Here is a 23,973-nt window from a genome sequence, read left to right as displayed (position 1 = left end):
AACAGACAGCATATTCAACAAATGGTGCTGGTTCAAGTGTCAGTCCACATGTAGAAGAATGCCAATTGATTCACGCTTACCGCCTTGTACAATGCTCAAGTCAACTTGGATCAAGAACCTCCACACAAAACCAGATACATTGAATCTAATACAAGAGAAAGGGGGAAAAAGCCTTCAACACATCTGAAAAGGGTAAATTTTCCTGAACAGAACAGAAATGGCTCAAGTTCAAAGGTCAACTATGGGCTGGTGAGATGGCTCAGTGGGTAAGAGCACCCGACTTCTCTTCAGAAGGTCTGCAGTTCAAATCCCAGCAACCACATGGTGGCTCACAATCATCAGTAATGAGATCTGACTCCCTCTTCTGGAGTGTCTGAAGACAGCTATAGTGTACTTACATATAAATAAATAAATCTTAAAAAAAAAAAAAAGGTCAACTATGGACAAATGGGATCTCATAAAATTGAAAAACTTCTGTAAGGCAAAAAAAAAAAAAAAAAAAAAAAAAAACCACTGTCAATAGGACAAAACAGCAATTCACGGAATGGTAAAAGATCTTAACCATTCCTGTCTAACAGAGGGCTAATGTCCACTATATAGAAAGAACTCAAGAAGTTAGACTCTAGAGAACCAAATAACCCTATTAAAAATAGGGTATGCAGCCACTGAAGGAGTTACAGAGACAAAGTTTGGAGCTGAGACTGAAGGAAGGGCCATCCAGAGACTGCCCTACCCGGGGATCCATCCCATAAACAACCCCCAAACCCAGACACTATTTCAACTGTCAACAAGATTTTGCTGGCAGGACCCTGATATGCCTGTCTCCTCTGAAGCTATGCCAGTTCCTGGCAAATAAACTGGATGTTCAACCAGGAGGTGATGGAGCATGCCTTTAACCCCAGCACTTGGGAGGTAGACGCATTAGGATTTCTGAGTTCGAGGCCAGCCTGGTCTACAAAGTGAGTTCCAGGACAGCCAGGGCTATACCGAGAAACCCTGTCAAGAAAAGAAGAGAAGAAGAGAAGAGAAGAGAAGAGAAGAGAAGAGAAGAGAAGAGAAGAGAAGAGAAGAGAAGAGAAGAGAAGAGAAGAGAAGAGAAGAGAAGAGAAGAGAAGAGAAGAGAAGAGAAGAGAAGAGAAGAGAAGAGGAAAGAAAGAGAGAAAGAAAGAGAGAAAGAAAGTGGATGCTCACAGTCATCTATTGGATGGAGCACAGAGTCCCAAATGAAGGAGCTACAGAAAGTACCCAAGGAGATGAAGAGGTCTGCAGCCTTATAGGAGGAACAACAATATGAACTAACCAGTACAAACAGTGCTCCCTTGGACTAAACCACCAGTCAAAGAAAACACATGGTTGGACCTTGTCTCTAGCTGAATAACAGAGGATGGCTTAGTGTGAGGAGAGGCCCTTGGTCTTGCAAAGATTCTATGCCCCAGTATAGAGGAATGCCAGGGCCAGGAAGAGGGAGTGGGTGGTTTGGGGAGCAGAGGGAGGTCAGAGAGGATAGAGGATTATCAGAGAGCAAACTAGAAAAGGGGATAGCATTTGAAATGTAAATGAGCCGGGCTAGGTGGCCCACCCCTTTAATCCCAGCACTCTGGAGGCAGAGGCAGGCAGATTTCTGAGTTCAAGGCCAGCCTGGTCTACAGAGTGAGTTCTAGAGGACAGCCAGGCCTATACAGAGAAACCCTGTCTTAAAAAAAACAAAAACAAAAACAAAAAAAAAAACAAAAAACAAAAACCAACAACAAAAAAAGAATAGGATACAGAGACAAAGTATTCTCAACTGAGGAATCTTGAATGGCTGAGAAGCACCTAAAGAAATGACATTCTTAGTCATCAGGGAAATGCAAATAGATCAAAACTCCTGTAACAGCAGATGCTGGTTAGGATGTGGAGAATGGGGAAGATAACCCATTGCTGGTGGGATTGATTGCAAGCTGGTATGGCCACTCTGGAAAACAGTCTGGTGGTTCCTCAGAAAATTGGAAATAGTCTACTTGAGGACCCAGCTATACCATTCATGAGCATATATCCAAAAGATGATCCAACATATGACAAGTATGCATGATCCAATATGCTCAAAGGAGACTTCTTTACAATAGCCAGGAGCTGGAAACAATCCAGATGTCCTTTAACACTGGAATTGATACAGATAATGTGGTACATTTACAGAAAGGGGTACCACTCAGCTATTTAAAAAAAATGACTTCATTAAATTTGTAGGCAGGTGGATGGAACTAGAAAATATCATCCTAAGAAGGATACACATTGTATGCAGTCACTGATAAGTGGATATTAGCCCCAAAGCTTGGAATACCCAAGATACAACTCACAGACCATATGAAACCATATGAAACTTAACAAGAAGGACTGTGGATGCTTCAGTCTTACTTAGGAAAAAAATTATAAAGGGAAGTAAAGGGAGGGAGGGACGGGGACGGGGGCTATGCCACAGTCTGACCAATACAAATGCATTTGTGGTGCTTGCAGATAACCATCAGACTGAGCACAGGAACCCCAAAGCAAATTAAGAGACCTTTCTTCCACACTAATATAAAAGGACAAAACTCAATCCAAAGTGGAAATTCGTAATCAATATATTTTTTGAGCATCATTTACAATAGATTACCTTTGAGATTTGCAGGTTTTCAGTCCATGAAAATTGCACAGAAAATATAATGGTATTATATATGTGAAACGACCTAACCATTAAATACTCCTCATCCCAGAAGAAAATGAAGAGCTTAGAAAAAAATCCTTTTAGATAACATGACCACATGTAGATAACAGAACTATGGAATGGTTTGAATGAAAAAGGATTTTTCAAAGAAAAGTGGACAGCACACTGACCTGTGGAGTGTTTACCAGAGAACTCATTCTTTTTCTTTTTCCTCTCCCAGTTTCAAATATTGGAACTCTTCTTGAAGTTTCACAACAGGGTTTGAAAAATACAAAAATGAAATTACTACAACGTAATAGACAATAATAAACCACATAAAAGAACATTAAAAGCAAAATGATACAAAGAATCTTGTCGACACTTCTACAGACATGAGAGCATGGAGTGACATATTTAGTGTAGTAAGGAATAGAAGTATAATCTGAGGACTCTTTCTGACTTCAGTGGGCACCTGGCATAAACACAGAGCATATGCATCCAGGCTGTAAAACACTATTATCAGGGTTGTTACTGAGAACTTATCTTCCTGGGTCTAGAGTCAAGGAAAAATGGCTAGTGCCTACCATGAATGATGCCTAGAGTTGAACGGTGTTTCATTAGACATCATACTAGAATACAATATCTAATCCTTTGAGGAGATTACATTTCATTCTCCCAGGCAGATACAGTATATCTATGTTCTATGTGTGTCCTGTTGGCTTGGTGCCTCATTAGTTTATATTGAAACTGGGGCATAGCAGATGATGGAATGCTGTAGAAAGTTATACACAATTAATAGAACTAACAGGGAGAAAAATTGATATCCTAGGAAGAAATGAACAAGAAAACTTTCTATGTCTTAACACTAGGCCCAGCAATAAGCAAGTGTGGAAATCAAGGCCTGCAGGGTTTCTTCTAACCCTGTCTGAGACTAAATAGATGCAGCACTGTATTCACAAATTTCTTTAGAAAATCCCACAATCATCTTGCACAGAGAATATTGCAGAATACAGAAAGAAAGGGAATGTGGTGCAGTCATCACACAAAGCTGTCTATACCGGGATGCAAAAGCAAATGACCATAAAAATATGCATGAATAAAATAATAAAATTCTCTCTAATGGATACAGAAAATGAACTCAACTTGATTTCATGCCATAGATGCAAGACTGTTTCAAGAAGCACAAACCAAATAACTCAAGGCACAAAGTACATACAATCAGTGAGAGAAAGCTCTCAGCCATGTCAGTATATCTAAGAAAGGCCTAGGGCAAAATATCGCAGTGGATCACTATGAAAGCTCTGAAGAATGTGGAAGAGAAAGAACATCACTCAGAGGTCCTGAGTTCAATTCCTAGCAACCACATGGTGGTTTATAACCATCTTTAATGGGATCTGATGTCCTCTTCTGGTGTGTCTGGAGACAGTGACAGTGTACTCACATACATGAAATAAATAAATCTTTAAAAAAGAGAAAGAAAGAACATCACTGAGTCTAACAAACATAGTAGCCACCATCTTAAACCTATCACTACAAAAACTGAAGACATCTGTGGGAAGCCGCCCTCACATTCGCTGTTGCAAGATGGCACTGACATCCTGTGTTCTAAGTGGTAAACAAATAATCTGCGCATGTGCCAAGGGTAGTTCTCCACTCCATGTGCTCTGCCTTCCCCGTGACGACAACTCGGCCGATGGGCTGCAGCCAATCAGGGAGTGACACGTCCTAGGCGGAGGATAATTCTCCTTAAAGGGGACGGGGTTTCGCCATTCTTTCTCTTGCTCCTAAAGATGTAAGCAATAGAGCTCTTGCTCTTGCTCTCTGGCTCCTAAAGATGTAAGCAATAGAGCTCTTGCTCTTGCACTCTTGCTCCTGAAGATGTAAGCAATAAAGTTTTGCCGCAGAAGATTCTGGTTTGCTGTGTTCTTCCTGGCCGGTCGTGAATGCGTGTAAGAGACATCTGTCATCATTCTATCCTACTAATTAGAGAAGAGACAAGGATGTGCAAAGCCTCCACACTGATTTTGTACAAACACCATTCACCTGAAAATGCTAGTACCAGGAGGTTTAGATAGTACAGATTAAAGAAAACTTTAGGAGCTTTTCTAATATGTGCAATAGGAAAGAAAACAGATAATACAAATACTCTACCAGAATGTTTCCCTGTAAATATTCTAACAGCTGTAATATGCATAAAAAATGAAGATAATCCCTAATTCATGTGATGGAAAATTGAATGGCAAGAAGAATTTCTGGGGCTGGTGAGATGGCTCAGCAGGTAAGAGCACTGACTGCTCTTCCAAAGGTCATGAGTTCAAATCCCAGCAACCATATGGTAGCTCACAACCATCCTTAAAGAGATCTGACACCCTTTTCTGGAGTGTCTGAAGTCAGCTACAGTGTTTTTACATGTTAATAAATAAATAAATAAATAAATAAATAAATAAATAAATAAATAAGAATTTCTGTACAACAAAATTGTAGATTTGGAGAAAAATATAATGCTGTCATAAATTGATAATATGTAAATCTCTAACGACCCAGGCATTTGAAGACAACATCAAGTGGGCTAGAAAAAGTGGGCATAGGAATGCATAAATATTCAGGGAATAATCAGGACATTTTTGCAGATCATGTCACTTTATGAATCTTGCCTGTGACATACAGGCTGAGTATTGTCAACTTTACAGCAACAGATCCTAAATTCCTGCCTCAGTGATAGATGATGGGCTTTAGTTTCAACAATAGTAAATACATGGAATGAATGTATATCAGGGAATTATTTAGTCTATGTGTATAACAGGAAAAGTACATCTTCCATCTCATGGAGACTGAACAAGAGCTCATTCTAGGATGGAAAGAATAACCCATGGTTTCACATCCACCAGGAAGTCAATATGAACACTAGGGCTTTTACTTTAAAATTTAACACTGGCATTTCCTCAAAATCACATCTGATTCTGAAGAGACTTTATTCTGTCCTTATCAGCCTTCCAGTCCATTTTTACTATCACTTCTTTCATCCCAATATTTTGAAAGTAGACAAACTATAATAGTAATGGGTAGTGTGTTCAGACCCTGGGACTCTTGAGTACAAGAACATAGCATTCTAGCGTAGCATTCCCTAGGAAAGGCTATTACAGATAGGCTTTCTCTACTCCCAGATGTTTCTGGCTTTTGTCACATCTAAGTGCTATAACAATGCACATCTCTTTTCCTATTGTCTTGTCCTATCCCTTACCATCAGTGTGGTGACATTACAGTAGCATACAATACTAATAAATATTTACACATAGATTAGAATCAAGAGTGAATGAATAATATTTTTCAAGCCCTGAGAGAAAATAACTGGCAACCGAAAGTAAGTGGCTACTAGTATTAACAGTATATAAAGTAAACTTGAATGTAGTAATTCATTAGGACATGTTTTTGAGTCAAAAACCTACTTAGATCCAGGCAGTGGTGGAGCAGGCCTTTAATCCCAGCACTTGGGAGGCAGAGGCAGGTAGATTTCTGAGTTTGAGGCCAACCTGGTCTATGGAGTGAGTTCCAGGATAGCCAGGACTTACAGAGTGAGTTCCAGGGCTATACAGAGAAGCCCTGTCTAGAAAAAACAAAAACAAAACAAAACAAAAAGAATAAGGCAGACATTTTTCATGAGGTCATAGGAAATAAGAAATTTCTTGCTAAGAATGAATAAACACAAGAGAACTAGTAAGTATTTCTCATATACAACACAGTAAAGCTCTATCGCGCACAAGGAATTGAGAACAAAGTGAACATACTTTGCCACCTACACTGCCAGCAAAATCTTCCAGATTAAAAATCCTAAGGAACATAATCTCATAAAGAACAGAATGTCATCGACCGATCTTCAAAGAACATATAATAAAGTCCCTAGTAGAAGTCAGAAGAAATGAAACAGATATCAACATACTGAAGAGTAGTATATGTGGATCTTGGTTTTCATTTCAGGAAGAAGAAATTGTACAGAACTAAACTGACATCACACTGGGTAGCGATACTTAAACCTGTTGTGACTTAGGGTGTGGTTCAGCCCAAGGCACACAACATTAATCACTCTGGTTTTAGTACAGGCAAGACCTTAGTACTCACTTTAATCCAAAATATCAAAACTACAGTTTATATGTAGAAGGACGCACTCGTGTTTGAAAGTGGTGTCTAATTGAATGACAGAAAACATGGAATATTAGAGAAATATCTGACAGAATAGGATATGCCCAACTTTGCTGTAATGAGAGGACAGGGAAGCTACTTGAGGGAGAGAAAGACATTACACAAAGAAGAGAATAATAAAGGAATACAGTAGAGTGCATGGGCTGCAGTACAGTACAGTTGAGAGAGTAGAGCCACAGAGAGGGAGAAGGAAACAGATTTACTGGGAGAGTTTTACAGAGTCAGATTGAAGATAGAACATGCTAGGCACAGGTAAAGACAGAATGAACAGGAGAAAGAGAAAGAGCCAGATTATGAGAAAAGATTTCTACAGTAAATTTAAGGCCAAGTGGAGCAAATCAGTGTCCGAGAGAAGAACTCAGCTCGGTTTGAGCTGGAAAAACTGATTTGAATCAGCCAGGTAAGCATTGACAAGGAATAAGAGAGGGGGAGCTTATTCAGCAGCAAATTTCAGAGGCTGAAAACACACCAGGCCTAGATAATAGTGTATGGAGACTAGAAGCTTACATGACTAGGCCTAGGTTAATAGATGTAGGCAGGAATCCTCCCAAATTACAGTGACAATAGGAGAATGAAACTTACTTATAACAGCCCTGTGGTAAAAAGTAGACACTGCTCAGTATAAAAGTTCTCAAGAATATAAGAGAAGAAACATACCTCAGAAATAATGCAAACAGACTCAAAACTAAAGCAAACAGTACAGAGAAGGTCAACAATAATTATTCCACTCTAATGGGGATTAATGCAACACAGAGCATCAATAAGAACACAGGTCAAGGACAGGAAAACATTTAGAGTGGACAGAATAGGTGATTCAGAAAGCAAGTAGACCTTCTGGAGAAAACCACCTCATATCAGACCATTCACTCTCAGCAGACACCTTACACACCCTGGTGGGAACTTTCATAGTGACAAAAACTGCTAGGCAAATTGGGGCAGGAAGCAGAGTTATCAGTGTATATACTCAGGTTTGCAACCTGCTTGCTGCAATCTGAATCTGCCAGACAAGGCATGGAAATTTTTATGATACTGGCAAGACTATCTGTGGGTAACAGAAGGTTTTCTGGTTCAAGCTCCACAAAAAAAAAAAAAAAATACATAGGTTACAGTGAAAATCTGCCTGAAAATTCATAAGGAAGGTCACGGGCCCTAGGAGGGAAATCTACTGCTGACATTTGCTTTATGTATAAATTGCCCTTGTCACAACCATAGCCTGATGATGCTTTCAATCTGGGTAAAATAAACTTTGATTACAATGGGCAACAGCGATTTCCCGGCATCATAATTAATAATATTAACATCAAGTGACGACTGACAAAACTGCCTACCATGGGAAATCCATATCATCACATCTAATATTATTCTTTTCCACAATCATTAAGGAAATAGAATCTGGCAAAATCAAATTCATGTCCTCTTTCTACTCACAGGTGAGCCCCACTCCACCCCTTGTTCAATACCTCTAACATACCTGGATCCTTTGTGAGACTCTCCTTGACCTTAACCATCAGGTGCTCTTAGTGTTGATTTACAGTTATGCACATTTGGCTGAGCATATGAATATCTGAAAATGGGAAAATATTATTCAGACTGAACCTGGAACTTTTCATGGAACACAAATGAGAAATGTCAATACCTGATAAAAGTATAAACATGAGGGAAAGAGAAGATATTATGAAAAACTCAACAGACCATGAATGTGCATTGGCTTTTCATGAAGCAAGGAGTCATTTTTCTTATGTAAGTGAGCAACCATAATCATTCCAAAGGTGCTGTCTAATTTTGTCTTAATCCATAGTAAGTTTTCCACTTATTAAAATATCTTTGCCTGAAATCATTCTCTCACAGCATGCTGGGCAGAACCTTGGAAGGATTCAAAGAAATTCAGGAGGAATGGCTAGCTGGGGTGCCTGTTAACAAATCAATGAAGTCATAGTTGGGTAGGTGTTTTCTTGGCTCCTGGTTATCTCTTGGCCTGCCCCTCCATCCTCCATCTCACCCTTAATCCCCCCCCCCACACACACCTGATGGCTTGGTTCATTTTGGAACCAACCAGATATCTCTAAATGCTTTCTCCCTCAGACTGAAATGCCAAAAATTAACCCAACCACCAGCATAAGACCTAGATATCCAGACATCTTCGTGCATTGCTGCAGGTTGCATGTCTTAGAAAAATAATAAAAGCCTCATAGGAAACTACAGTGGCCTATAAAACTGCCTGTAGCATGTGACCAAATCCATCTCTTAGTCAGGATGTATTATTTTATAAAACTTGTCCACGTGGTACAATTAGTTTTTCTCTGGCAACACTCAGGGTGAACAGACCCACTATATATCTTCTTCTCAGCTGTACCTTGCTGCAATCCTGTCTTCATGTTTTATTCAAACCTAAGGTGTAATATTAATAACTAAGCCTATGAAGACGCATTTCTCAATCCTGTATTTACATCAAAGACTGCATATACCTCAGTGTTAAACTAACGGGGACTATAACTTTGCTAGGTTAATATTAATATTTACAGCCAGGAGACAGTTAAAAATTGAAACATAAAAACAAAAAGTAAGCCTTTAGGGTCAGGCTTAAAAACAAGATCCTTGTGACTCAATGCCCCCAAGGTATGCTAATCATAAAACAGATAGCAACATTCCTCCACCCACCCACTTATAAGCTGTGCTTTCAAAGAAAGTCACCTTGACCCACCCCGACCACTCCAGGAACTCACTATGCAAATGTGCTAATGTTATTGAGACTCATAGACAGCTGTCTTGACTTTCCACTTAACTGGTATTTTTGGTATTTTCCAACAACGCCCTCCCACCCCCTTGACTTGTGGTTCCTTCCTTTAAATACCCCCTTACCCAGCTACTCTGCATACCACAGTCCTCTAGCACTGCATGGTGTATGACTGTGGACCTGAGAGCTCTCTTGAAATAAAAGTCCTCTTGCAATTTGCATCAAAACCGTTTCTCGAGTAATTTGGGGTGTCGCCTCTCCTGAGTCAGAACGTGGGAGAGTCCTCTCCTTTTGGGTCTTTCAACAGTACTTTATAACGAATATTTTCGAATTCAATCAAATCTGCACTGGTCCCCATATGACAAATACCTACAAAGCTCTCTAGAGATGCGTATCCAGTTCCCTGGAGAAAGGGAAACGAAATGGCAAATGGAGGAACAAGGGAGATAAGAAAGCATGAATGAATTTGAATTCGAGGAGCTTTATTATGGCTTTTGCAAAGACAACCATCCCAATACACAAACTCCAGAGACGGCCAAGGATCTACGGGGTTATTAAAAAAAAAAAAAAATCTGGCAACCATAAAATTAATTAAAACATCACCATGAACCCAATTCACAGGATCTCAAACTTCCTGATAATGGTAAGATATCCACAACAAAATTGGGAGAGTGGCGGCAGAAAATGCACCCCTGCTCCACATGCCTGCCCTGCTCCTGCCCATTTACCAGCCCAACAGCTCCTCTGACCTGGAAGGTGACAGGACCAGCTGCTCAATGTCCTAGGAGGCCAGCACAGCAACTGCAGCTTAAAGAAGTTTTCAGGTTCCGCAAACACTGAATTGTGAGAGGGACGGCAGAAAATGCACCCCTGCTCCACGCCCCTGCCCAGCTCCTGCCCGTTCCCCAGTCCAACAGCTCCTCTGACCTGGAAGGTGACAGGACCAGCTGCTCAATGTCCTAGGAGGCCAGCACAACAACTGCTGCTTAAGAAAGTTTTCAGGTTCCGCAAATACTAGGCGCTAGTCTCCCTCCATAACTTCCTGATCACGAGGCAGCCGAGATGCAAAAAGAAAGATGAAACCGCGGAACTTCCCTTCACTTCTGCTTGCCCCTCCTTCTGGACCCGCCCAATATTCAGCAGCTTCCTGCAATTCTTCTAAGCCCACCTACTTAGGGACCTTTTAATTAATTAGCTTCCCAATTCTTCACAGCAATGTTTGGTGTTTTGAATTTTTGCTTCCTTGCTTCCTTTCTTGCTCGTTCCTTTGCTTTTAATTTGTCTTTTTCTTAAACTCATCTAATCAGGCTGGAGGCCCACCCTCCCCATCAGGAACCACTCCTCCAACTCTGTTGCAGGCTGCCTCTCACACAACTTCCCATGACCTACTCTGCACAGCTTCCCCACAAGGTTGCTGCCAGACTAGACCAGAACTGGATGTAGTAGGACACTGCACCTGGGTTCTGAACCCTTCAGATACAACGCATACTAACTTCTCATATTGTGAGTCTTTTCCTCTGGGCTAAAAATGCACACAATTAAGAAATCCCTTTGAATTCTGATGCTCAGAACAGATACCCAAAACAAACAATAACTTAGATAAAATGTCCTTGGCTCAAACCGCAAACCATAGAGGTATCCTATAAGGAGCACAATTTATGTGATATCCAAGACAAAGAATTGAAAACCCACAGTAATGATCAAGGAGATGAAAGTTTGTAAACCATGTAAATCCACTCAGAGAGGAACAAAATAAATCATGGGCAAGAAAATAATACCAGATTCCTGAAGGAAATGACAATATAAAATATTAAAATTGAGTTCAATAAATGCTTAGAAATGCCAAAAAAAAAAAAATCCTGAAGAGAAAATGCAGTGAGGCAAATAAAATTGATACATAGAGAACCTGTGGGAGACAGATTATCAGACTTAAAGAAAAAGTAGAGGAGGTGGATGCCTCAATCAAAGAAAATGATGAATTAAAATGATGTTAGGTCAAGGCACAATATTATTTACTGCATGAAGGATGAGGCAATAAATGAAACTCCTTCGGAAAACTGTCCTGATCTTTATCAAAAAAAAAAGTAAGGAAAGGAAGTAAGAAGGAAGAAAGAAAGAGAGAGAGAGAGAGAGAGAGAAAGAAAGAAAGAAAGGATAAAAGGATGAAAGAAAACTAGAACAAAAATGCAATACATACTGCACTGTTGGTTGATAAATGGTTTCCTGATTGTTCCCTGTAACACTCTATGACACCCATGCATGTCAGCATAAGTGGGGGAAAGGAGACTCGAGATTTACCCAAGTCTCATTAGACTATTGCTAGGAAGTCAACTCTTTTCATGATTGTAATGAGTTCCAGGATTCTCATGTGACCTCTTAGGTTCAAAACCTGTTGTGATGATTATGAGAGGTTAAAATGGATTCTAGCTCAGCATGGAGGTGAGAGCTCAGAAGCACAAGCCCAAACCTGGGGGTCTGTCTTTAAATAGGGTTCTGTGCCCATGGACACCTTTCAGATGGCAGGGTTACTTGTTTCCCATTGTGTTGAGTTTTAGTTTTCCCCATATTGTACTTATGCAAAAAAAAATGTCACAAGTTAATTGATTCCTCATATGTGAATAGATTAAACATACTGGTGATTAATAATGCATCTGAGTTAAGGAAAGAAATAAAAGCCTTTCCCTCAGAGCATTTAACTAAGTGTGAGTCCAAAGTTGAATTCTCTACTTCATGTTCCCTGTGCCTTCCAACCTGTGTGTCTGTTCAGTTAGTTTAAATCTGTAACTTCCTGAAGGCTGCCTTGAGTATCTCTCCCTTTCTGTCTGCCTTTTGTCTCCATGTTTGTGTCTACCTGTGTAATCTGTTGTCTGTTTGTATCTCTCTGGCTGACCTTAATAGAGAGCTTTGGAGTGTTTCTAGAACATCAAGGGAACCATCACATGGGGGAAAGAATGGGATAGTGAACAATAATCTTTAACAGAGTTTTATAAAGGATTAGGTAACTGGGTCCACATGATCAAGACAATAAACATTTATAAACATGACTTTTATCAACCATACCCATAACTGTTTATGCATTTTGAAATGTGCTTTAAGCCTGTATTTCATGCTTTCAGTAAATGACTCACATGCAGTTTCTGGGCAGGACATGAAAAAGTACATAAATTATCATTTATCAACGCATCAAGTTAGATCTTTTATATAATACATTGTCACACTTATGGTTCTGCTAATGCATAGGAAAGCACCATGGAGCAAGACTTCATGGAGTTCTGCTCGATATATTCTTCATAAGATGTTTGCAAAAAAATTTTTTTCTTTGAAAAGTACGACTTTATAAGTGTATGAAGATGATTCAAATGAAGTCTTTGAATACTGAAGGAGATGGAGTTCCAGTTGATCTTGTATTTTTCACTGTGTTACATAAAGTGAGCTGCTAGCCAAAGTGGTCTCATAAAAATACCCAAAGATTGCAGGACACTGACAACAAAAGAAAGGGCTTGCTTTTTATAAACTGACAATAAGTGTTCATTGCTAAAGACAGGACTGACACAACTCATTGTATATGAAGTGGTCAAACTGGTGCCTCCAAGAACATTGACTCTTATATTCCAGTGTCCTCGTTATGGGAAAGTGCTTTGCAAGCTACACAAAGTGAAATATATACACAGAACCAACCAAAAAAGTCTTTGATCTATATTTTCTCGTTCTTCCAAAATATGCTAGGTCAAAGATATCATGAATTTATTGGGAATAACCAATCAAAGTCTAATTTGACTTAAATACCAATAGCACTCTGGTTAAATGTTATATATTTATGATAAACAAGGGTGTGTGGACATGACTACTGGGAGTGTTTGTGGACACACACACCAGTGTTATAAATAATGAGAAGGAGGTTTCTATATAGTGTAAAGCATAAAACTTTCACGGGAGCAGTCTCCTAGCTATCGTTTAAATTTAAGACAAGTCAAACCTATGACCTCATACATAGATACCTCTTAACCTCTCACTGGCTCTGTTCCCATCTATCTGTTCTCTTCTCTGTCTCCCACTAAATCTCCTACATCTGCATTCTCCTCCCTACATCTCTTTTTTTTTTTTTTTTTTTTTGGTTTTTCTTGACAGGGTTTCTCTGTATAGCCCTAGCTGTCCTGGAACTCACTCTGTAGACCAGGCTGGCCTCGAACTCAGAAATTCGCCTGCCTCTGCCTCCCAAGTGCTGGGATTAAAGGTGTGTGCCACCATGCCCGGCTCCTACATCTCTTTTTATATCTAGAAATTCCACCCTCCAGTTCTTGTCCCAGGAATTGGATGTCAGGTTTTTTTCTTACAAGCAATCATGTGTGAGACATCACCAGAATTTCTGTGGATTACCTTTAGGCATAGAGAGCTGCCTGCCCTTCAAGCATCTCAGCCTGTGTTGAAGGACAACTATTTACAAATATAAGGCTGGTGATGGACCATAGAAATGACAATATCAAGATCCTGATGGCACTTAGTTCTCTGACAATATAGCAATAAAAATTTGAAAATACACAGACACAGCTGCAGAAAAGGGTAAGAAATTCAACTCAATACATGTGGAGAATCCATGCAGGCCAGAAGAAGAAATTGGGGCTCACGGGTTGGAATGTCACTTTGATGTAGAGTCTGACCTCAAATGAAGAGGAATATTCCTGCCACGGTGTTCTGATTGCTGGGATTCTGCCAGCAGCACATGCATGTTTTATGTCTATAGAGTCAGCAATGTAGTCACACTTTGTATATCTCAACAACACAATTTATATTCTAGAAAACATCTTTTGACTATCTTTCCATTTACACTAACACGACATTAACATCCTAAGAACTAGATACATCTATAAAAAATATTTTTTTCTGTAGAGGGCAAAAGGAAACTTTGGTCAAAAATGAGCTCTATGGTAACCAGGAATGTAAAACCACAGGGTTTTCTCTTCAGTGCAAGAAAAAGTACATTTTTTTTTTTACCAGAAGTGAAGGAATGGATGTAGTAAGCAGCTTGGTGACCTGTGGTAGATGTAGTGCCAGACCACACCTGAAAGTCCTAGTCTATGAAATTGTCCCAGACAATCTTCCCTAGGTCATTGTTTCTCCATCAGTACAAACTGTCCTTGGGGATACATGACATGTACCTTACAGCTTGATGTCTTCTACACTGTATGCTGGATCCTCCTCTAGGCCCTTTAACAATATAATAATGATTGCCATATTCCCTAAAACTGAGGGACTAAATATTTCAAGCCTTTCTTTTTTTATTATATATTATTACAAAAGATAATAAATAATTGAGAGATTTTAATGTACCAAACTTTGATAGAATTTTCACAGGTATCATTACATAAGACAACCATTTAATTACACATTTTAAGGCACACCATCAGGTTTTAACTGCTTCTTAATACTATTAATTAAAAAACCTGATGATCACTGAAAATTATTCCAAACATTCTATATAAAAAGCAAAATACACATGATCATAGAGGTAATTAAAATAAGCATGGCATTGGAAACAATAATCTTGACATAATATAAATATTTTGAGGCACAAATTTTCATTGGACACTGTTATTGGACAAGTTTAAACTATACCAGTTAAGGGGTTAAAAATAAGGCTACTAGCTGGCCAAAAGCCTAGCTGCCCAATTGAGCCAACATTCCCTTCTCTTCTACCCTCCCAATCCTGTCCAGTCCAGAATGAATTGCATGCCCTACTGGACAGGCCCAAAATAGATCACAGGAGAATGCAGACACTTTTGTAAGAGAACAGAAATAACTGAGCAGCTTAGTTAGGATGGCCGCTTTTAGTCAGTATGTTCAAAATGCTTTAATTAGCACTCTGTCTACACAAGGAAAGAAAGCATTTCTCTGTGCCTGGGAAGGGCATGTATGTGTGTACACAGTGTTCCCTCTTATCAGAATCACAACCCAAGATTAGCATCTCAGACCATCTGCCAGGACACACACACACAAATACACAAACACACACACACACACACAGAAGAAGTTATACAAATAAATAATAGTAATAATCACCTCTTGGTGAGTAAAACTGGGCCTGATTGTAATTACCCCTTCTCAAAATCATCAAGACATCCTAAGCCCAGACATGATGATACACACCTCTACTCTCAGCACTGGGGAGGTAGAAGCAGGATGTCTCTGTGAGTTCAAAGCCAGCCTGGTTTACATAGAAAGTTTCAGATCATCCAGAGCTACACAGTGTTAGTCTTGCCTGACTCCCCTCTCTCCTTTTCATTCTCCCTCTCTCTGTCTCTACAGACACACACACACACACACACACACACACACACACACACACACACACACAAACACACACACACACACAGAGACAGACAGACAGACAGACATACAGACAGACAGACAGACAGACACAAAAACACACAGACACACAGAGACAGACAGACCTACAGACAGACAGACACACAGACACACAGACATACAGACACACACACATACATAAAATATTCAACTAAATCCCCAACCTGGTAAAAAGTCAAATCTCAATTACACAGAGGCTGACCATCTAGCTGCAGAGCCTCATGCTTCTCTCCACAGACCTAAGTAGCTTTTCCCCATCTTACTCCTGACTATTACCTCCACAGAATGTGAGTTGAGGAAATAATGCCCAAACCAGTCATGGTCACTAGTGTTAACAGTTTTTGGAACTGAAAAAAAAGGGGGTCATTAAAACATGATAGTACAATGCCATGAAAATACTTTCGAAGAAATTATACCTCAGAGATTTTCTCATACTAGGGACTACTCAAAACCGTAGAACTGGCTCCTCAGTTAGATGTTTTCTATTTTACTTCTGTCATTACTGGAGAAACTGAAAACAAGCTGAACTAAACAAGCTGTCCTTGTCAAGTGCCTTCCCTCTACATCTTTATTAGACAGCCAAACCTGGTAAGATGGAAAAAACAAGAACCCCACATGGTAACAAGTTAACACAGGTCAAAAGAGAATTCAAGGATCCACTCCTGCAGTTCCCAGGGCCAGACAGTGAATGAGCATTTGTAGTAACGTCTGTCGAGGTTGCTTACACTAGAGATTGTCAGAGATATGTTGAAATCCTTGCCACCTTGGAGCCAGAAACCCCAAGGAGCTGGGCCGACCAATGACACATTGTAGTTGCTCATGGTTCCCAGGGTTCAAAATGCAGTTCTAGAAAATGAAAGAAACTGCAAAACAAAATTAGATAGTTAATAAAAATGATTATTAAAAACCCCAACTTCATATATCAATGCATTTTCTATAAAGCCAACAAAACTGTTCAAGTTTTTGGAGTGGGGTAAAAAGACATTCAGGTCATATCTAGCAAACTCTTTTTTCATTTTAGTGGAGGAAAAATTAATCGATGAGCTAATTAACACTCAGTTCCAAACGCCAATTCCCTATCAGGATGAACTTTTAGATATCTGCCCAGCTCCCATATTGCAAAATCAAATATGGTGGATTATCACATAAAAACTTTTCATTGGAGGAAATACATACCAGATCAGAATAAGATTTGAATTGTAATTAAGGCGATTTTCCTATTCCCCCCATTTCATGCTTCCTACAGCCAACAAGATCCCTTCCATCTCACTTCCTTCAATCTTGTCAACATCTGAAAGGGACTGCAGATCTGCTGGCTCTGTTCATGAATTCTAAATAATAAATTATTTTAAACTGAAATTAATTATTCTAATTCTAATTTAGAACCCTAACTCCTAACCTCCTCTATAGAAATATGGTATTTTCCACAGTTAAGGGAACTTCATACTCAGCACATTATGCCTGAAATCACTTTTCTTTAGGAACTAGATTTCCTAAACTAGCATTGCTTCATCCTCAGTGAATCAGGTGTCTACATACTCTGCTAAATCTGGTGTGGTGGAACAGAAGTTTAGGTGGAGTTTAAAGGTGGAAAAGTATGTCAAGGAAGGAAAGATAAGGTTGCTGATGCAACAGTTCAGAATTTCTAAGTATGAAGTATGTCTAAAACTGGGTTTTTGTTTGTCTAGTTGTTTGTTTATGGGGCTGGGAAGTGAACCTAAAGCCTTATATTTCTTTCATATAGGCAATGATGGGCTAAATTCTAGAACAGCTGGTATTTTAGCCTAAATTCTTGTTTTCTTTTATACTCATACATAATCCTGCAAAGCAAAGACTAAGCCTTCCCAAGACAGTAAATGAGGCTCTACTAACCATAACTGAAATACAAGGTAAACCTTAGTGAAAGTAAATTGGAGCATTAGAAAATTACCATGAGTTCTTATTACCAGTTGGAACATCTTCTGGGTATATGCCCAGGAGAGGTATTGCTGGATCTTCCGGTTGTACTATGTCCAATTTTCTGAGGAACCGCTAAACTGACTTCCAGAGTGGTTGTACAAGCTTGAAATCCCACCAGCAATGGAGGAGTGTTCCTCTTTCTCCACATCCTCACCAGCATCTGCTGTCACCTGAAGTTTTGATCTTAGCCATCCTCACTGGTATGGGGTAGAATCTCAAGGTTGTTTTGATTTGCATTTCCCTGATAATTAAGGATGTTGAACACATCAGCAAGATTTTGCTGAAGGGTCCCTGATATAGCTGTCTTGTATAAGGCTATGCAAGTGCCTGGAAAATACAGAAGTGGATGCTACAAGTTATATATAGGACAGAACACAGGGCCCCGAATGGAGAAGCTAGAGAAATCACCGAAGGAGCTGAAGGGGTCTGCAACCCTATAGGTGGAACAACAATATGAACTAACCAGTATCCCCAGAGCTCGTGTCTCTAGCTACATATGTAGCAGAAGATGGCCAAGTCGGCCATCATTGGAAGAGAGGCCCCTTGGTCTTGCAAACTTTATATGCCCCAGTACAGGGGAATGCCAGGGTCAAGAAGTGGGAGTCCTCTTTCCGTCTCCGGCCGCCGTAGGGAGAGGAGCCGCTGCCATGTCCGCGCATCTGCAGTGGATGGTCGTCCGGAACTGCTCCAGTTTCTTGATCAAGAGGAATACAGCACGGAGCCAAATAATCTGAAAGCCCGAAACTCCTTCTGCTACAACGGGCTAATTCACCGCAAGACCGTCGGAGTGGAGCAGGCGGCCGATAGCAAAGGGGTCGTGGTAGTTATGAAACGCAGATCTGGTCAGCGAAAACCTGCCACTTCTTATGTGAGGACCACCATCAACAAGAATGCTCGGGCTACCCTCAGCAGCATCAGACACATGATCCGAAAGAACAAGTACCGCCCTGATCTGCGTATGGCGGCCATCCGCAGGGCCAGAGCCATCCTTCGAAGCCAGAAGCCTGTGGTGGTGAAGAGGAAACGGACCTGCCCCACCAAGAGCTCCTGAGCCACACACCCCTGAAGCAATAAAGAGACAACTGACTTCCAAAAAAAAAAAAAAAAAAAAAAAAAAAAAGAAGTGAGAGTGGGTGGGTATAGAGAATGTTTGGGATAGCATTTGAAATGTAAATAAAGAAACTATCGGGCTGGAGAGATGGCTCAGCAGTTAAGAGCACTGACACTGACTGCTTTTCCAAAGGTCCTGAGTTCAATTCCCAGCAACCACATGGTGGCTCACAACCATCTGTAAAGAGATCTGGTGCCCTCTTCTGGAATGTCTGAAGACAGCTACAGTGTACTTACATATAATAAATAAATCTAAAAGAAAACAACAACAACAACAACAAAAACCCAGAGCATTCTTCCCTTAAAAATAAAATAAAGAAAATATCTAATAATATAAAAGAATCAAAAGAAAGAAAATTACCATGATACATTGTTTTGCTATTTTTTTTCCTGACTTGTTGTACTTAGCTCATAATGACTTCAAGGTAGTTTTTGTGGGGGGTTTGTTTTGTTTTGCCTTGTCTTTAATGTATTTTCTTTCTCTTTAAAATTTATTTATTAATTTATTTTTACACTCCAGATTTTATAGCCAACCCCCTCCCCACCTCTGCCGTCTACCTTCCAACTCTTAACTGTTCAACATCCATTACCTCTTCCCCACCCCCTGTCTCCACAAGATTCCCCACCCCCCCATCTCCCACCCCACCTGACCTCTAACTCCCTCAGGCCTTCAGTCTCTTATCTAACTGATGACGATTTAGGAGATTCTTCAACTATGGATGAAAATGTTACCCCTACCACAATAGCAGTGTGTGTGGACAAAAGCTCTCTTCCAGCTAACTTGATGAAAAGATACACACTGTAGTAATCCATGTGACCCAAAATGGGCAAAAGCAAAAGACTAGCTGCCCCTCGGGAAGAAAACTTTCAGACCTATGAAAAGGACAACAATACTAATAAAAAAAATGTATTTACTTAGAAGCATTCAGAATGTCAACAAAACATCCGCGATTTTTTTTCAATTACAGAGTGGTATTCAGTTAACAGAACAACAGTTATCTTTGTATAAGCTGCAACAGAGACAACTGAAGATGAAAAAGAAAAACCCAAAAATAAAACCAAAAGAAAAAAAAAACAAAAACAAACTATTGTCCCCATATATAACTAATATGTGCTGTGCACCAACAAGAACCTGCTTTAAATTTCCATGCCAATTTACAACCCCCAGACTGTACCAGCCAAGGTTATTGGCTATTGAAAAATACCACCAGGACAGGGCTATCTAAAGACACATTCGGCCGGGCGGTGGTGGTACACGCCTTTAATCCCAGCACTTGGGAGGCAGAGGCAGGCGGATTTCTGAGTTCAAGGCCAGTCTGATCTACAAAGTGAGTTCCAAGACAGCCAGGACTACACAGAGAAACCCTGTCTTGAAAAAAAAAAAAAGACACAGTCAGTAGTGTGTTAACTATACAGAAAAAGACACTGTATAGTTTATTGTTATTTTCTCTTTCTTTTCCCCCCCAGAGCTGAAGACTGAACCCAGGGCCTTTCGCTTGCTAGGCAAGCGCTCTACCACTGAGCTAAATCCCCAACCCTGACACTGTACAATTTAAAAACAAATCTTACACAGCTTTACAGTTCAAATTTTTCTTTAAAAGAAGTGAGTTGTGTACAAGGAGGTTAAATGCTTTATAGATAAGAAAATAAAACTGCACCAGAACCAACTTATTCATCATTATTATCTTCATCTTCATCTAATTCTTCCTCCTCCTCTTCCTCTTCATCCTCCTCCTCATCTTCCTCCTCCTTCTTTTCTTGCTCTTTTCAGCCTTGACCACCCCCCTTTGCACTGCATCAGGTTTTCCTTTAGCTCTGTAAGCAGCAATATCCTTCTTGTACTTCTCCTTCAGTTTGGCAGCCTTCTCATAGGGCTGCTTGTCACACAATGCAGTGTTGTGCCACATCTCTCCTAGTTTTTTGCAACATTACCAATAGATAAGCCAGGATATACTCGCCTTTGATTTTGGGGCAGTACTCAGAACTGAACAAGAAGAAAGCTGAGGGCGTTCTCTTGGGTGTATTGGGGTCCTTGAACTTCTTTTTGGTCTCCCCTTTGTGGGGGGATGTAGGTTTTCATTTCTCTTTCATAATGATCCTTGTCAGCCTTCCGCATAACTTCAAATTTCTCCTTTTCTTTAGCAGCCATGGCCATCCACCTCTTGAGCACTTCTTGGAGAACTCTGAGAAGTTGACAGAAGCATCCGGGTGCTTCTTCTTGTGTTCCTCCCAGCAGGTTTGCAAAAATAAAGCATATGAGGACATTTTGCCTCTCATCTTCTTAGGATCTCCTTTGCCCACGTTTAGTTGATTTAATTCCGCGAGGCACAGAGTCAGCCCAGTGCCCATCAGGCTCTCGCTTTCTCTTGAAGTGTTCTTTATATTTTCAGAATATCACTGTAAGCAATCAAACACAAAAATCATTCACACACAGCACGCACATATGAGCAAAGTTTGATAAGGAATCCTGGCAATGAATACAAAACTGGGCACAAAGACTCTGGGTTTTATTCCTTGCACTCTGGAGACAGGCAGAGCTTGTGGATACTGGAGGTTCCTCAGGAGAGACTCTTTTTTAAGTCCCTCAAGACTTTGAGGGCAGGGGAACGCCACAAGCAAAACCTGAAATGTCTGTGCTTAAGGTTATGTTTCATCTCTAACTATGCCCAGGCTAGGAAATTCAACAAACCAATTTCACACTGCACACCCAAACCTATCTTTCCCACTCAGGCTCAAGAAGAGTTCCACATAGCTGTCAGGATGTTTGAGGCCTGCTCTACAACACCCCACATGTTTGCTACCTGCCTAGAACATAACTGGACTTAGTAAGAAGCTGTAACCAAGTTCCTGTCCACCATCTTAGATTCTCAAAGATTAACCATAACATTGAAGAATGAAAAATTACTGGCCTCTTGTGAAAACATGAACTTTTTACCTCGGAGCCCACCCCCTCCCATCTGAAAAACATTTTTGAGATAAAGGCCTCCTAGAACAACCTCAAAATGAACCGGGTACATTGCCAAATGATAGGACATGACTCCTTAGTTACGTAGATTCCTTGATAGGACATGACTCCTTAGTTACGTAGAATCCTTTGGCAGAACCCCTTGTCCCTTGGCAGAACTCCCTAGTGATGTAAACTTGTACTTTCCCTGCCCAGTTCTCCCCCCTTTGAGTTTTACTATATAAGCCTGTGAAAAATTTTGGCTGGTCGTCGAGACTCCTCTACCCTGTGCTAAGGTGTATGAGTTTCGACCCCAGAGCTCTGTGTGCTTTCATGTTGCTGCTTTATTTCGACCCCAGAGCTCTGGTCTGTGTGCTTTCATGTTGCTACTTTATTAAATCTTGCCTTCTACATTTTATGTATGGTCTCAGTGTCTTCTTGGGTACGCGGCTGTCCCGGGACTTGAGTGTTTGAGTAAGGGTCTCCCTTCGGGGGTCTTTCATTTGGTGCATTGGCCGGGAAACAGCGCAACCACCCAGAGGTCCTAGACCCACTTAGAGGTAAGATTCTTTGTTCTGTTTTGGTCTGATGTCTGTGTTCTGATGTCTGTGGTCTGTTTCTAAGTTTGGTGCGATCGCAGTTTCAGTTTTGCGGACGCTCAGTGAGACCGCACTCCGAGAGGGAGCGCGGGGTGGATAAGGATAGACGTGTCCAGGTGTCCACCGTCCGTTCACCCTGGGAGACGTCCCAGGAGGAACAGGGGAGGATCAGGGACGCCTGGTGGACCCCTTTGAAGGCCAAGAGACCATTTGGTGTTGCGAGATCGTGGGTTCGAGTCCCACCTCGTGCCCAGTTGCGAGATCGTGGGTTCGAGTCCCACCTCGCGTTTTGTTGCGAGATCGTGGGTTAGAGTCCCACCTCGCACCTTGTTGCGAGACCGTGGGTTCGAGTCCCACCTCGCGTTTGGTCACGGGATCGTGGGTTCGAGTCCCACCTCGTGCAGAGGGTCTCAATTGGCCGGCCTTAGAGAGGCCATCTGATTCTTCTGGTTTCTTTTTTGTCTTAGTCTCGTGTCCGCTCTTGTTGTGACTACTGTTTTTCTAGAAATGGGACAATCTGTGTCCACTCCCCTTTCTCTGACTCTGGAGCATTGGAAGGAGGTGCGGGTCAGAGCCCACAACCAGTCAGTGGAGGTCAGAAAGGGTCCGTGGCAGACCTTTTGCGCCTCCGAGTGGCCAACGTTTGGAGTGGGCTGGCCACCTGAGGGTGCTTTTGACTTGTCACTAATCGCCGCCGTCAGGCAAATTGTTTTTCAGGAGAAAGGGAGTCGATGTGGAATCCGACCCCGTCAGGCTTCTTTTTCTCTGTTGCTATCTTGTTTTTGTTTGTGGTTTTTGTCATGAGACACAGACACTGTACGTCAAAGATAAAGTGGGATCCCTCCCTGTCTGTATGTCTGTGTGTCTGTGTGTCTTGTTCACTTGTGTGCCCTCCATTGGACCACCTTCTGATTCTGTTTTGTTTTTGGTTTGTCTGGTTTCAGGTCTGGTCTTGGTCCCAAGGAGTTGACTGATTATCTTGGTTTGGTTTTAGGCCGGTCTCAGGTTCTGGGACCTTCCCATGGAGACAGGTCCATTTGAGTTGGTCATAGTGACAGTAAGCTTCTCTGGAAATCGCATGTAAGATGCCCTGTATTGGTCTTGCTTGTGTTTGTCATTTCTGTGGTACTGTGATTCTATAGTGGTTGCCTGAAAAACGGTTTCTGTGTGTGTCTTTTGTGTCTCTTTGTGTTCGGACTTGGACTGATGACTGACGACTGTTTTTAAGTTATGCCTTCTGAAATAAGCCTAAGAATCCTGTCAGATCCCTATGCTGACCACTTCCTTTCAGATCCTCAGCTGCCCTGCCTCCCACTCCAACTCCAGAGAGCAGCCAGCGGGTCACAGTGGTCCCGCCCATGGACCTGGAGCCTAGGGAAAAATGAGCTCGGAAATCCGGAGCAAA

At 41.0% G+C, this 23,973-nt stretch overlaps 1 protein-coding gene and 1 pseudogene across 4 annotated transcripts in view; one reads left to right on the top strand and one right to left on the bottom strand.

Moving 5' to 3' along the window:
- Gm13212 (predicted gene 13212) overlaps nt 1-10,683 on the bottom strand; it is a 40,172-nt gene extending 29,489 nt beyond the window's left edge. The window contains exons 1-3 of one of the 4 annotated variants that reach the window (XM_030253641.1): nt 10,343-10,683; nt 8,331-8,423; nt 2,854-2,923 (exon numbers count right to left, since the gene is read on the bottom strand). The gene's annotated coding sequence lies outside the window, so the exon portion shown is untranslated. Of the gene's footprint in view, nt 1-2,853; nt 2,926-8,330; nt 8,424-10,342 lie in introns of those variants that run through there. The other 3 variants (XM_030253642.1, NM_001324416.1, XM_017320298.2) reach the window with 3 other exon arrangements.
- Nucleotides 10,684-18,524: 7,841 nt separating this feature from the next.
- Nucleotides 18,525-18,966, top strand: Gm13226 (annotated as a pseudogene).
- Nucleotides 18,967-23,973: the final 5,007 nt, after the last annotated feature.

This window comes from Mus musculus, chromosome 4 (genome assembly GCF_000001635.26).
Source record: "Mus musculus strain C57BL/6J chromosome 4, GRCm38.p6 C57BL/6J".
In the NCBI taxonomy this organism is placed as follows: domain Eukaryota; kingdom Metazoa; phylum Chordata; class Mammalia; order Rodentia; family Muridae; genus Mus; species Mus musculus.
This window is presented reverse-complemented; position numbering and strand designations above follow the sequence as displayed.